Genomic DNA, 14,685 nt, shown 5'->3' on the forward strand with positions numbered 1-14,685 from the left:
CGTTAGAGTTCGACGAGCTAGCTGGCGGAATGGCGGCTGTAAGGTCATCGCGCACGCGCAACAGATGCCATAATTACCAGCCACCAGCTCAACAGATGGAGATGGCGCGAGATCAATTGACACTTCAAACTTTTTATCCTGTATACTACTTCATATTATTTAAAACCAATATCCCTTGTAACTTTCACTAAAAAACTGCAGACAATATTGCAGAATGCATGAATATCGAATGGCAACTCCACCGTCACTGCCAATGCAACGCCGCCGCCGGTGAGTATCTCACGTCGATAAGCTTATAAAAACTTATTATTTTTTACATGTTTATATTTGTTTACATGGTTTATCATGTTCATTAATGTTTATTAGTGCTAGCATTCCGAACATGAGTTCGCCTACATGTAATAGCTTCAAGCTTATAAACTATTCAGAAGCAGAAGTAAATCGTCATCGTGTCAGTTAATAGCCTATGATGAGTCATTGTCAGGTTCGTTTCAGTTGATTTAGTGGCTGGGCGAGGGAAAAAAAGGAACAAAAATTGCTTCTTTAAATTTTGGTATCGGCAGTGCAGTCAGTGAGTGGCAGTAGAATTCATGTGAATTCATTGGAATTAGGTAGTCTTTGTTTGTATAATTGCACACGAAAGTCATGAAAGTGGCGATTCAAGCTAGGGTTTACAGCCATCAAATGTGTGTCACTCGACTGCGCCCATGGAACGGTCCCAAAATCTTGATGTATTCACCTAAAGTTTGGTACCGGTAGTCATGGTAGTGATGTTCATGTAGGCCTGTAATAAATTACAGTGATATCTGACCAGCTCGTAACAGAATCGCATTAATACCGAATGGCCTACACAGTTTATACACAGCCTGGGTGCAGCACATACACCTACGTGAACTGTGCTTTGCGTACAAAAACCAAATAAGTCTTGCCTTTTCGCCGATATCCGATCGCACTGTCATCTCAAAACTATATTCTACCCACAAAGTATGTGCTGTGTGTGCCTATGCGTGTCACCGCGTACACTTTGCAAAAGCCTTCTGGTACCAGCGTTGAATTTACAACATGGATTTGCATTGCAATAAAAAATGCTCCACACTTTCAAATATTTGCTAATTAATCATTTCGCTAATACATGGGTGCAGGGCGTTAGTCCGACATGCCGCTACTCCGACAATGCTGCTAGTCCGAATCTAGATAAGCATATACACTCTGCCAGTCCAACACGCCTCTAGTCCGAAACTGAAAACCACTGCGCTAGTCCGAAACTGAAAACCACTGCGCTAGTCCGAATCTGGAAAACACTCCTTCAGTCTGACATTGCGCTAGTCCAAATCTAAAAAATACCGCGCTAGTCTGAAACTGAAAACCGGCTGAAAACCATTGCGCTAGTTCGAATTTGCTTTTGCGCATGCTTTTTCAAACTAGCACAGTGTTTTTCATTTTTCGGACCGACACACCCCTGAGTAAAGGGAATTTGTGTAGTCAGACTAGCGGCGTGTCAGACTAGAGGCAGGTAAGATTAACAGCCAGCGATCGAATTCAACGGTATCGCATCGCAAAATGCGATGCAATTTCCATCAACTGCTATGCACTTTTCCAAAATGATGGCAGATCTGTGCAAAGAGTACATTACGAGCTGAGAAAAGCAGCTCCCTGGTTGCAAGTAAAAAGAGTGATTTATAGCTCACACCAAAAGCCAGCTCTCCTCAAAGCAAAAGACCTGCCCGATTGACAGTCTCGTCTCCCATTTTTCTTCACAAAATTGAGATTTTTGAACAAAGCTTCTGATGGTGTTAAAATTTATCTACACACTATGATTTTAACATTTTACCCGGGATATTTGTAAATAATTTACCTTGAAACTAAATTAAAGGTAGAAAGTGATCACTGATCAGATTTTTCCGTAAATATTGTGTTTTGTACCTCGCATTGAGGCCACTTCAAATTTTGAGGCAAAGTGCAATAGCCGTTTTGATGTTAACAGTTCAAATGTGTTTCACAACAGCCCATTGTGTGGTACATGTAGTAGCTGGTAGTATACCACAATTGGGGATGAGGCTATCACTTTTCCGTTCATAACATCTAAACGGAATATATTTCTGGCCTAAAATTTCACTGGGATTATGAGAAAAATATGAGCTTTCTTCTGATGCCAAAATCTCAATTTTGATAGGAAAAAAGTGGGGGATGATACTGTCGATCAGGTCACCTAAGTATGAAATTTTATTTGCTATGGAGAATACATGTCACATGTATGTACATTCAATATTTGTTAATCAAAAAATTGAATCGTTATATCTTGGTGAAATATTAGGGAGGAAATTAGGTATTTTGGTGATTTTGTTCAATTTTGTTCATTTGATATTTATAACTGATTAATGATTATGCTAATTATGTTTTTTTTGTGTATGTTTGATTTGCAGTTGACCCAGCTTATCAATGTATGGAGATGTAAATGGATTGATTAAATCTATGAAGAGTCTGTTACTGGGGTCTTTGAAGACACAATTGATCTGTTGTTGGGTACTCGGCGACGGTAAGTAGAGTCATGACAACAACACAACTGTTATCATGCATCATGAATTGGGGGCAAAATATGTTACATACTCAAAATTAGAAATACATATGGCCATGCATCACCATGGTTCAAAAATATAGTTTTATTCCTCTCTAATTTACTAACTTTCCAGATGTGCTAATAAATTATTGCAGCCGATCAAAAAAAGCAAACCTGTTTTATGACATTATCAATCAAAAAATTTTCCTTCATGTCCTACATCAAATTTCCTCATCAAATTTTCATTAAATGATTTTGAACTTTTACAACAGTAGGGTAAATCCTTCAAGAAATCTGACCTTTGGAACATTTTGGAGCATAAATGAATTAATGCTTAGTACATTTTAAACATACCGTATAGGAAAAGCCTAGACCCATGGCACAGAATACAGTGACACTTGCAACAAATCCATCAGTGCATTGCATAAAATAACATATTGATCATACATCAAATTGTTTTTTTAATTCAAGCTTTTTAAACATGTTCTTATTGTCTTGTTTCACAGGGGCATGATGATTTGAAAAAGGGACCTCACTCACCTCTGGACATCAATCTACAATGTACTTCATGAGAGCTGCCATCGTTACAGGAAAAAAACATGCTTTTAGAATGGAGCGCACATATTCTTGTTGTTTATTCAACCTTCACATTTGTCACACAATTCTATAAAGTACCGTAGCAGCATTCAGCAAAAATCAGTTGTGCTGAATTAAATCACCTTTGGTAGTAAGTGACATTAATCAGACTATCTTTAAAGATCTGAAGATGGACTAAGATGGACTTTACATACTGAATGACACTTTATGTGTCGTGGTTGAAAACTTGTGGAAGAGGTAGCTCAGTCAAATTAAGGTAACTAAGGGCTTGACCCATCACTAATTGCAAGTTTGCAACACCTCTCAAACTTGAGACGAGACATGATATAGCTGTTATCTTCAGTAGATGGCACTATGCACTGAATAAGGCCAAGAAAAAATGTTTGCTTGCCCTCCAGTGGGACTTTTATGTGGGTTGGTCAGTTGGAAAAATATTTTTATTTTTTAATGACTCGCTACTGTATAGGCCTGTAGGCAATGAACATTGGTCATGTGGAAAGATTACATCAATACTTTAGTCTCAGATATTGAAGGTCTGAAGTGATTTTTAAAATCACTTCAGACCTTCAATATGCAAGATACACCATAGAAATTGATTCAATTAGAGCGACTGCACATTGATGCATGAATGGATAGTTATTAAATTATCAGTAGATAGTACTATACACTGTAATCAGCAGATCAGTTATCTTCAGTAGATAGCACTATGCACTGTAATCAGTTATCTTCAGTCGATGGCACTAATATGCACTGTATGATCAGCTGTGCGAGTTTAAAGTAATGATTTTCTTGTCTTCAATAGATGGCACTATGCACTGTAATAATTTGATCTGTTATCTTCAGTAGATAGCACTATCCACTGTAATCAGTGGATCTGTTATCTTCAGTAGATAGCACTATGCACTGCATAATCAGTATAGTATTTGAGTGTTACTTTCAATAGATAGTACTTTACACTGCATGATTAGTGGTGTATTTGTCTCCTATCATCAGTTGATTGGTTCCATTTTTGTATCGCCTGAACTTCAGGATGGGACTTAGTAATCACTATTTCTGTCTGTCCGTGTGGATGGATTGATGGATGTGGGGGGGTGTGTGTGTATGTCCGAGCTGTATCTAGGGAACCGTAAGACCTACGGGGACGCTACTAGGTGAGAGGAAGGACATCTGAGTTTGCTCCGCAACATATGTTTTCGGTAAAAATATGCAAATTAACATAGCTAATTTGCATCATTTATGCGAAAATCAGCGTAAATTGATAGCGGCGTTTAGGACAGACTACTTCAAGATCTGTCGGGTAACGTAAACCTGGTGACAGAAATGATACACACCTGTTAATCGCATGATTAGTTTTTCGGCGGAAAGTATGTGTATTTAGTTGTTAATTTACATAATTTATGCGGAACGCTTTTACAAATATGGTAGGATATCTGAAGAAATTCGCCTTCTGGAGCTGTATCTGGGGATCCGTAAGAACCCTAAGCGCTATGATGATGAAACTTGGTAGGGGGTAGCATGACCAGAGGATCTTGACCTGATTCGGTTTTCTGCACAAAATATGGTAATTAAGTGCCTAATTAGCATAATTTATGCGTACAATGCAAAAACCTATTTTCTCCGAGACTAAGTGTCGCACATTCTTCAAACTTGGTGGGTGGGTGCATCTTGACCCCAGAAAAAACAAGTTTGTATTGGTTAGTGGGTCAAGGTCACCCAAGGTCATCCAGGGGTTATCCGAGGTCAAATTACTAAAAACTGTCGTATGGGCACGAAACTTGGTGGGTAGTCAACATTTATGGACCGTGCATTCACAAACACTTGTAAGGGGGGCCTGATGCAAAAAAGGGGGCCCTGAAAATTTTTGACTCTCCTAAGGGGGGGCCCTGAAAAAAATGACCACAAATTTTCCTGGAAAATTGAGTTTATATGCTTTTCTATGGGGGTGACCCATAATTTTCATGTCAAAAAGGGGGCCCTGAAATTTTTGAGGTCTGAATTGAAAAGGGGGGCCCCCAAAAAAATTTTCGCAATGAATTTTTTTTGCATCAGGCCCCCTTACAAGTGTTTGAATGGTCCCTTATAGTCAAATTTTTAAAGGTAATTTCAGGGTCATCCCAGGGGTCATGTGAGGTCAAATTACTAAAAACTTGTATGGGCATGAAACTTGGTGGGTACAGTCAACATTTAGAGCAAAATTTTCAAAAGGTCATTCCGAGGTCATCCAAGGTCACCCAGGGGTCACCTGAGGTCAAATTACTACAAACTGTTGTATCATGGGCATGAAACTTGGTGGGTTCAGTCAACATCTAGAGCCAAATTTTTGGAAGGTCATTTCGGGTCATCTAAGGTCATGCATGGGTCATCTGAGGTCAAATTAATAAAAAATGTTGTATGGGCATGAAACTTGGTGGGTACAGTCAACATTTAGAGTCAAATTTTGGAAGGTCATTTCAGGGTCATTTGAGGTCACCCAGGGGTCATCTGAGGTCAAATTACCAAAAACTCATATGGCCATGAAACTTGGTGGGTACAGTCAACATTTAGAGCCAAATTTTTGGAAGGTCATTTCAGGGTCATCTGTGGTCAAATTAGTAAAAACTGTCAAATGGGCATGAGACTTTGTTGGTACAGTCACCATCAGCCAGGTAATTGTGCCCAACTGAGAACCACCAAAATTTAGGTGTCAAAGGTCAAATTTCAATATTGGTCCAATCAAGCTCATATTGAACAGGCCAATACCAAAAGTAATCGCAAAGGCAGGTGGACGCGAAAGCAGGCGAGACTTGTGGTTCGAGAACCGCCTTGTTTTCTATGCCCCTGTGGTATCCACGAGGGGTCGAAGGTCACAGTGGGACCAAAACTGAAAAACAGTCCCATCATGTTGTAATGTATCTCATATTGTTCCTCTTATCACCAATGATCACGGGGAATAAAAAATTGTATTGTCATATTTTTCTACAGTGCTTAGTTCAGAAGTTAAATAGGTCAAATGTCAAAACTTTTTTCAGTGTTGCTAGTCTTCAGGAAATTTCCTGATTACAGGAAATTTTACTTGGGTGATCCTGTAAAAATGTATAGGCAATGCACATTTTCAGGATATTTTTGCCATTTCAGGATTTTTGACATCACTGACTGGCACAGAGGTCAAATTTTAAAAATGGTCAGATTTCATCGAAACTGGTGTCATATTACTCCCCTTAACAGAAGAAATCTAAAGTCAAACATGTACTTAAGTTACAATTTTGGTGTAATTTGTATTGTTCTGTCCCCTTGGCCTTGAGAGTTAATGTAGCCAAAGTCCAATATAGAAATGTGTACTGAATATGCATAACCTTTGACCCATGATTTCATCCGATTCTGAGATTATAAATATTTCTCAAACAAATTATTTTCCAATTTCGGTTGTAGAGAGGAGTAATTTGAGACAAAACACGATTGAATCGGTGCATTTTGAAAATTTGACCACTATGCAATGAGGTATTTGATATTTGACCTAATACCACATGAACTAAACACCAAGACTACTCTCTAAATTCCTAGGATTTAAAAATAAGTCTAAGAGACTTGTTAAATGACAAAACTTTTGACAGACTTGAAATTCAAATCTTTATTAGAGTATAATTTAAATCCATTAAATTTGAATTTTAAGTCTTTTCAAGGTTTTGTCATTTTAAGTCCCTGGAATTTAGAGAGTACTAAAATTAGAATAATTGTATCTCGCTGGCACATAACTAATAGTAAGTAACCTTCATGTAGATAGGTCAAAGCCTGGGATATTAAAATTATTTTGAAGATGTTAATTGTGTGTACTGTGTATGCAAAAGTCAAAATGTTGTGTATGCAATAAATAAAATGACTCCCCAAATTTGCTTATGTTTTGAAACTGTGCTTTTGTTTGATGTATTTAGTGGTTTTTCTTATAAGGCTGTATCAAAATGATTGTTACCTAACAGTTTCCAGTACAAGTATATAATATTATGTACAAGACTGCAACACAAAATCACATATTAAATTTGGGGATTAATATATAATTTTTTGACATTTCAAGAGAATTCTATGTGGCTAATGTCACAACTAATGTGTATCAATCACTTTGATGCAGCCTGTAATATAGCCTCCCATATATTTTTTGTGTGCCAGAAATTAATTCTTGCTCAATTTTACCCTCCCCCAGGACACATGAATACTGTAAAAGTGGATATTTTCACAGAATATTAATTATGCTTTTCCTGCTTAACTCAGATACCACAAAAATAATAATGCTCAATTGAGAATTATATTCTTTCATGTTTAGGACTGTGAAAATACTCACAAATTTAAAGAACCAGAGTTGATAATTGGCAAAGCACACAAAATTACATACTGCGTGAAATTTCCACTTTTCATATCAAAATTTTTTGTCACAGGCCAGAGGTTTGGGAAATTTGGTAAATATCTGCTGTGCAACGAAGACCGATAATTCTCTGGCCATGGTTAGTGATGGCTGGCAAAAGGAGGGAAACAGTGCTATACCCTTAGGTGACGTAAAAAGAAACCCCTGTTCTACCTGCCCGACCGACCCTGATTTTCCAAAATTTGGGAAACAAATTTTTCCTGTACAAATGATGAAATGAATGCCGAATATATCAGGAAAAATTGTATTTTTGTATTTCCCCAAATTGCAAAATATTACAGATTTTGTTGATTTTTAGGCCCAACTTTAAAAGGTATGTCCGCCCGTAGAACAAGGTTTTTTTTGTCGCCTTTAATATCTACATGTATGAGGCTAAATCAATTCACACCAAAAACCAGATTCTTGTTCAGCAACTTATTTCTTATATTATTTAATAAATAAACTTTGTAAAGAAGTGAAGCTCAGACAAACTGGCACTCTAATAGAGAAGAGAATATATTATATATCAGACAGGTCGATTCGATTGATAGTACTTTACACTGCATGATCAACAGTTTCCATGCCCCTTCAGTGAACATTTACCTATCTTCAGTAGATACCACAATATACTGTGTATAATCAGCTCCAACAAAATATTTTACAGGGTCCTATGGGTTTGGGATTTTCTTTTGCTACATTAGTGGAACTATCACGATCACACATTGAGGGAAAATGCATTAGTTCGGTGATTTTGTTTAATTTTGACCAAAACAGGTGAATTTTACATGAAAAAAAACTAAAATTTAAGATATTGGAAATAAAAAGTATACCAATGTATTGATATGAATGTGCACATCAAAGAAGTGAATTATGGCAACTTCCTAAAAAGGAAGGTTTTTGACCTATGACCTCTTGAAAATCATAGGTAAGCATAAAATGCTTGTTTTTGGCTTAAAAAATGCAATTTTGTGCTAAAAAATGGTAATTTTTTTCAAAATTTTTATTGTTTACTTGCTATACACAAGTTTTTATTGCAACTAATATTATTTATATGAACTAGTACCACAATTTTAGGATAGTTGCAGGAGTCACGGGTTGGTCAGTTATCATAGCAACCATATTTCTCGCCATTTTCAGTCGATTTTGGTGGCAAAACTGTCAAAAAACGATCATTTTATGTTGATCTTCGATTTTCAAGAGGTCACCTTGGTAAAAAACCTCTGGTTTCAGGAAGCTCTTATGATTGACTTTTTTGATGTGCACATTCATATCACTGCTTTGGTATACTTTTTTATTTCAAATATTTTACATTTTAAAAAAAAAATTTATTTTTTACAATGTAAAATTAACTTTTTTTGGTCAAAATTGAACAAAATCATCAAAATAAGGGCACAAACCAAAAGATCGATGACGTCCTATAAACGTAACTAGTTTCGTTTCTCAGCCGACCCCCTCCCTCCCTGCCAGAAACGTAATAATGAAATGTTGAAAATTTCGACATAATAATAATAATGACACATTCTTCACACCGATGTTTTTATACAAACGTAATCGAGTATTTTTACCCCCTCCCCCCTAAACGAAACTAGTTTTGTTTATAGGACGTCATCAATCTTTTGGTTTGTTCCCTAATGCATTTCACCCAAAATATTGCATGAAGATATAAAGACAAAATTGTTTGTCAACAAATATTTAATACACATGTGACATGTATTCTCCACAGCAAATATGAAGTTCATACCATATTTACTTTCAAAGTTATATCTGTTTTAGTAATTGGCATTTTCGGTAAAAAAAGGGAAAAAAATCACAAAAACTGCACTTTCAACCCAAATAATTCAGCTCACATCACTTTTTAGAAATGCCAGCCGGGTTAATCAGAAAGACGAGACTCTTATGGTTAAGGTTTACCCGACTGGCACCTTTGTCCAAAAATTGAGCACGAAATGGTGCCCGAAAACCTGAACTAGAGTTTGAAGTTGATCGGTTATTGCGCTGAAGCTGCACAGTGGATTTATGAATTTGCTTCCACCCAGACAGCCAAACAACCAGACAGGCAACCATCTGGATGATAACATAAGCCCCACATATGTGTGTGTGTCCCCCACACAATAAAATACAATAAAAATAAAATAATGAAATAAATATTAGAATTTCTGTGAGGTGAGCCAAATCCACAGACATTTTTCAGGAATATCTTGGGGATGGCAAAGAGTAAAATGACAATAAAATGACTAAAAACATAAAATTGACAAATGTGGTCAAAAATTGGGCTTTGCCCCCACTAAAATTCTGGCTATGCCACTGGATTAGGATTAGTGCTGTATTTTTATGGAATTGGGAGTAATTCCAACAGGATCCATTTCACATGCATCCATCCCACAAAAGCTAGCTCACATGAAAACATCAAAAGTCTATGAAATTCCGAGGTTGACAGATTTTGAGTTTCCACTGTTTTTCCCAATAACACTGGCTCAGTTCCTGGACTGGGGTAGGGCAATTGGTTAGTGCTAGGGAGGGTCCGTGTCTGTGACATCAGCACTGGACAGGTCTACTTCATCAGCATCAGAAGCTTCCTTCCAAATCATTGATGGCCAACATGATCAAAAGGCTCTGCATTTTAAGTCATCCTGGCTGATGTTGAAAAGAATGCAGCAAACAACAATGCATCACAGGACTTCTCCGTACCATCATAGCAGGGGAACTTGCTCTTGAGCTGGCCATTCGGGTGTTCAATCAGAACTTAGATGGATATCCGGGTAGATCTATGAGCTCTGAAAAACAGTGAGAGAGAAAGAGATCAAGAGAGAAAATTATAATCTATGTGCAGAATGTATTGATTTTTTTTCAAATTTTCAGTTAAAACATTCATGTAATTATTTCGTGTAATCTAATCCTAACTCTAACCCTAATCCTAACCCTAAGCCTAATCCTAATCATAACCCTAATGCTAACCCTAACCCTAATCCTAACCCTAAACTAACCCTAACTCTAACCCTAACCCTAATTTTGTGTAAAATTACATGAAGGAATAACCAAAAATGCACAAACAAGTTGACCATCAAGTAGTGCATTTTCTGATTCACAACTAGCTTCCCATAACTTCAAATACTGACCTATCTCAGCTACACCTATAAGGAACAACAAAAAAGGCAGTGACATACATATGAATGTATTGCATGGTTTGGAGCCCACAAAAGAGGGTCTGGACTCACAACGACTCACTGCTGAAAACCCCCCAAGTTTTATACCCCTAAAAAAGTTGTTCAATTTTTTCAATGACTATTCATGGCCATCTTTTTGCAACATGTTGCCAGTACTTGTAACAAACAAGGTGGTTCTAAAACAGTTAAATATAGTGGGTGATGCTAAGGAGTTGGAGGTACCGCTTGGGGGGGTTAACATAGCAAATAAGTCCTCATCGAGGCCTATTCTAAAACAGTCAAATACAGTTGTGTTCACATTTTGAGTTACACCCAGTGTAAACTTATGCTAACATTGATGAAAATTCAACAAAATCAACAAAGGTTCAAACTTACACCAGTTCTGCTGGGTGTACGTCGAACAATGTGAACACAACTGTCATGCCTGCATGCTCCCTTTCAAAAAAATCATAAATAAATAAATTACCTGTTACATTGTATTCTTCCTCTGCTTCTGTGCTTAAATGTCATCATTCAAAGTTTTAAAGCATAGCCAGAATCTCTGAGAAGTCCCTGCAGCTGTTCATTCTCAAAAGCCCAGCTGAGATGCAATATATATACAACTGTCATCATGTTGCTTGATCAAGATTGTGCCATTAATTTGAGGATTCTGCACCTGGCGTTGATGATACTAAGTTACCTGTATTCATGAAATTAACAGGAGATTAAATATTAAACACATGATGGAAGTACACTGCATTGTTATAATTAAATATAATTATAAATGCATGATCAACTGTGATGAGTTTAAAAACCTGAATATCAATTTTGGGTTTTTACACCTAAAATACACAGCAGACGGTACAAAAACTCAACTGGTAATGATAGTAGAATACTATTCCATAAAAAAAAATTCAGTAGTACATGAAGTGCCTATTTAAAAATAGATAATAATTTGTACATATTCCACCATGCCTATTTCATACTTGCAACACATTTTCAAATGTTTATAATGGCTTTCCAAGCATCAACTGGCATTCAATTTCAATCTCGCTTGTTAAACATGGTGGTGTGTATAAAAATACAAATAAATAATGGATGAATGAGCCTTGCAGTTAAATATGCTTGGACCTGGCCCAAGAATCATTCCAGTCCTGCTCCTGATACCTGATAATTCGAGGGCTGATCATAGTATAGTGACATACCGTATTTCGTCAAATAGTCCCCCCTCAAATAATTCCCCACCACTTTTTTTCAATCAAGATGTTTCAAAATTCGATATTTCCATGCTATCTTGTGTAGTAAGCTTACCAAGTTGCTCACATGGTCGGTAATAGCAGCAATAAATGGCGAAAATCTACACATGTGCACGCTGGTTTTACAATAATTGTGCTTTTTGCCCCGGTATGATATCAGCCTGACAAAGAGAAGAGCATAGACATGCACCACCACAAAAATAAATTGACATCAATACCAAAGTTGAGGTAGACCAAAGGTATAGGCCTAGTTATAGTATAGCTGTAGCATAATTAATTTATGCAAGCTGATTGTTTAGGCCTTGCATGACCATCTGCATTTACAATAAAATAGGTCTACAGTACATGTACATGTATATAGCCAGGGGCGATTAAGTTATGCCGGTGAAAAGAATCAAATCCTTGTGAAAATGATATGCACAAATCAATTTAAAAAAACTACTGCACATTGTGTCGACTACTGCGCATCATGTGTGTGATACCTACGCTGAATGCGTGCATGGAATATTTTTATTTTGACTCACTTGTTACTAGAGAATTTAGCTTAATTTGTTGCTAAGCACCCGGATGTCCGCGCCCACATGTACAGTCTGTCCACTTAGAAGTACAAAGTAAATAGACTTCGGCAACTGCAGGTATGAGAATATATTCTTCAGTGCAATGCGCCTGCTTCTTTGGCGCGCCAACTGTTGCGCGATTTGTACTTGCCGAGCGCACCACGCGTCACGTTTTGCAAAGCATCGACCCCAGGTGCCACAAATTTGGTTTGTACTTCTATGTGGACAGTCACTGTAGTCATGTACAGAGCTAGATTGCAAGTACGGTACATGCTAAATGCAATGTTCAAAAGATGACCGAAAAAATATGGAAATGAGTAGGCCTAATTAAAATCAAAATTGTAAGTAATTTTGTTCCAAACAAGTTTACCAAGTCAACAACAGCCCGTTCTTGAAGAAAATGATAATACATTGTTGTACTTCTAAATCTAAGCCAAGCCAGTGGTGTAGCGTGGGTCATCACATTCACCATGATTGGGGGGCACAAGCCGTTTTCCGGCAATTTTCCTATGGGATTTTTTTAATTTTCAGATCGATTGGGTCAGATCGATTGCCCCCATGCTCCTATGAAGCTACGCCACTGAACAAAGCAATCGATTTAAATCATTATTTATGATAATCGATCAATGCACTGACTTCATAGCACATAAAAATAAGTATGCCGACATATCATGCGAGCCTTGCTCGATAAGCCTAGCCACGAAATTTGCTCACCGATAGCTTCACATTTGAGGTTAGAGACCTTTGCATTTAAAATCTAGTCGGATTTGCTGAAGCATGACACCGAATAGCAATGGAAGTTCAGAACACAGCTGATGGCGATGGGCGATCGCATCAAAAATGTTGCTTGTTCAAAATACATGAATAGGCAAATTTTAAAAGATACCGTACAGTTGACGGATCAAAATAACTTTAATCCAAATTTCAACATTAACAGAATAAAAATGTCAACGATGTCTGACTGAAAAACGATAGCAACATACTCTATATATCCAACTCGAGTCACCGGCACTAGCTTTGAAGTTCATCGTGTTCTTCATTTACAGCGTTACTTGCAGTGCGTGTACATTATACTTTTACGTGTGTAATCAATGTGCCGCAGAAATGTACACGCAAGAAACCACGCTAAGCCAACGCTATAGTACAGGGATATGATGATTTTTATTTTTGGGTGGATCATTATAGGCAAATGATGTAGAAAATACATGTCACCCAATGCACCACGCAATTGAATAGCAGACCGGCTCTGCACAGTACCAGCTTTTGGCTGGTTACCAGTTGTACTTGTCTATGTAATCCACAATGAATCGGCAATCAGAGCCTACAAAACGTGGCGCATATATCATGACATTGGGAATTGACGCAAATTTTACGGTACAATCAGTCATACCTAGAAAGGATCAAATTCAAATTATTCCAAAATATTCTATAGTGGGAATTCCAATTGAATGAACGCAGCTTTCGATAGCGTGACGATTTTTTTTTTTTTTGCGCGATGCACGCCAGCGTGGGCGACTGTGCGTGAGTAACGCGGAAGTGAATCCAACCATGCCAACGCACTCGTGATTGGATAGCATTGTATCCAAGGTCGTGCGTTCGCGTTATAGTTTGAAATACGCAATATACGATCGCGGTTGATCGAGTGCAGCTGTTAAAAGCTGCGCTCATTCAATTGGAATTCTTACTATAGGTATGACTTGTTGTACTAACGCAGCACGCTCACGCTGAACTTCCATGACTTCAAAGTCAAACCTTTTGCCGGCCGAGGTAGATATACAGACTATATAGCCTCGAATGCGTGTCATGATTGTGTGCAAATTCAAAGCTGGAGTTCTCGAGTGAGGCACAGTGCAGTACATGCAGTAAATAGTCGGCAATTCGGCACAGTACAGAGTATCAGTATACTCATGTACTGAGTATACATACAGACTCAGTTGACTGCCACTGCATGACTGTGACCGTGCCGGACTGGCCCTTAAAGCTTAAACTTACCGCTGAAAACTTAATTTGTGGACTTGATGTTCCATGTCGTTTAGTCTCTAATGGAGCAGAACAATTCTGCACCATTCTGGCGTGCCTTTGTTTACTTTTTAATGAATTATAATCAAAAGATCAGCTCGCACCACAGTGGCTCGCATGCAATCAGTTGAAATTTGTAACCGGAAGCAGCCGGAAGTTGATGCGAACGTCGTGACCTTTAAAG

General features: G+C 37.7%; 1 protein-coding gene and 2 long non-coding RNA genes across 3 annotated transcripts in view; 2 read left to right on the top strand and 1 right to left on the bottom strand.

Annotated features, from left to right (window-relative positions):
- LOC140171041 (protocadherin-15-like) overlaps positions 1–14,685 on the top strand; it is a 62,518-nt gene that overhangs the window by 27,037 nt on the left and 20,796 nt on the right. The gene's annotated exons all lie outside the window — the stretch shown is intronic.
- Positions 127–3,340, top strand: LOC140170660 (uncharacterized). Its single transcript, XR_011861559.1, has 3 exons — positions 127–270; positions 2,424–2,536; positions 3,064–3,340. It is a non-coding gene; the product is annotated as an uncharacterized lncRNA (long non-coding RNA).
- Positions 8,866–14,632, bottom strand: LOC140170661 (uncharacterized). The gene is made up of 3 exons (XR_011861560.1): positions 14,475–14,632; positions 11,157–11,369; positions 8,866–10,300 (listed from the first exon to the last, which is right to left on the bottom strand). It is a non-coding gene; the product is annotated as an uncharacterized lncRNA (long non-coding RNA).

Source organism: Amphiura filiformis, chromosome 15 (assembly GCF_039555335.1).
Source record: "Amphiura filiformis chromosome 15, Afil_fr2py, whole genome shotgun sequence".
Classification (NCBI taxonomy): domain Eukaryota; kingdom Metazoa; phylum Echinodermata; class Ophiuroidea; order Amphilepidida; family Amphiuridae; genus Amphiura; species Amphiura filiformis.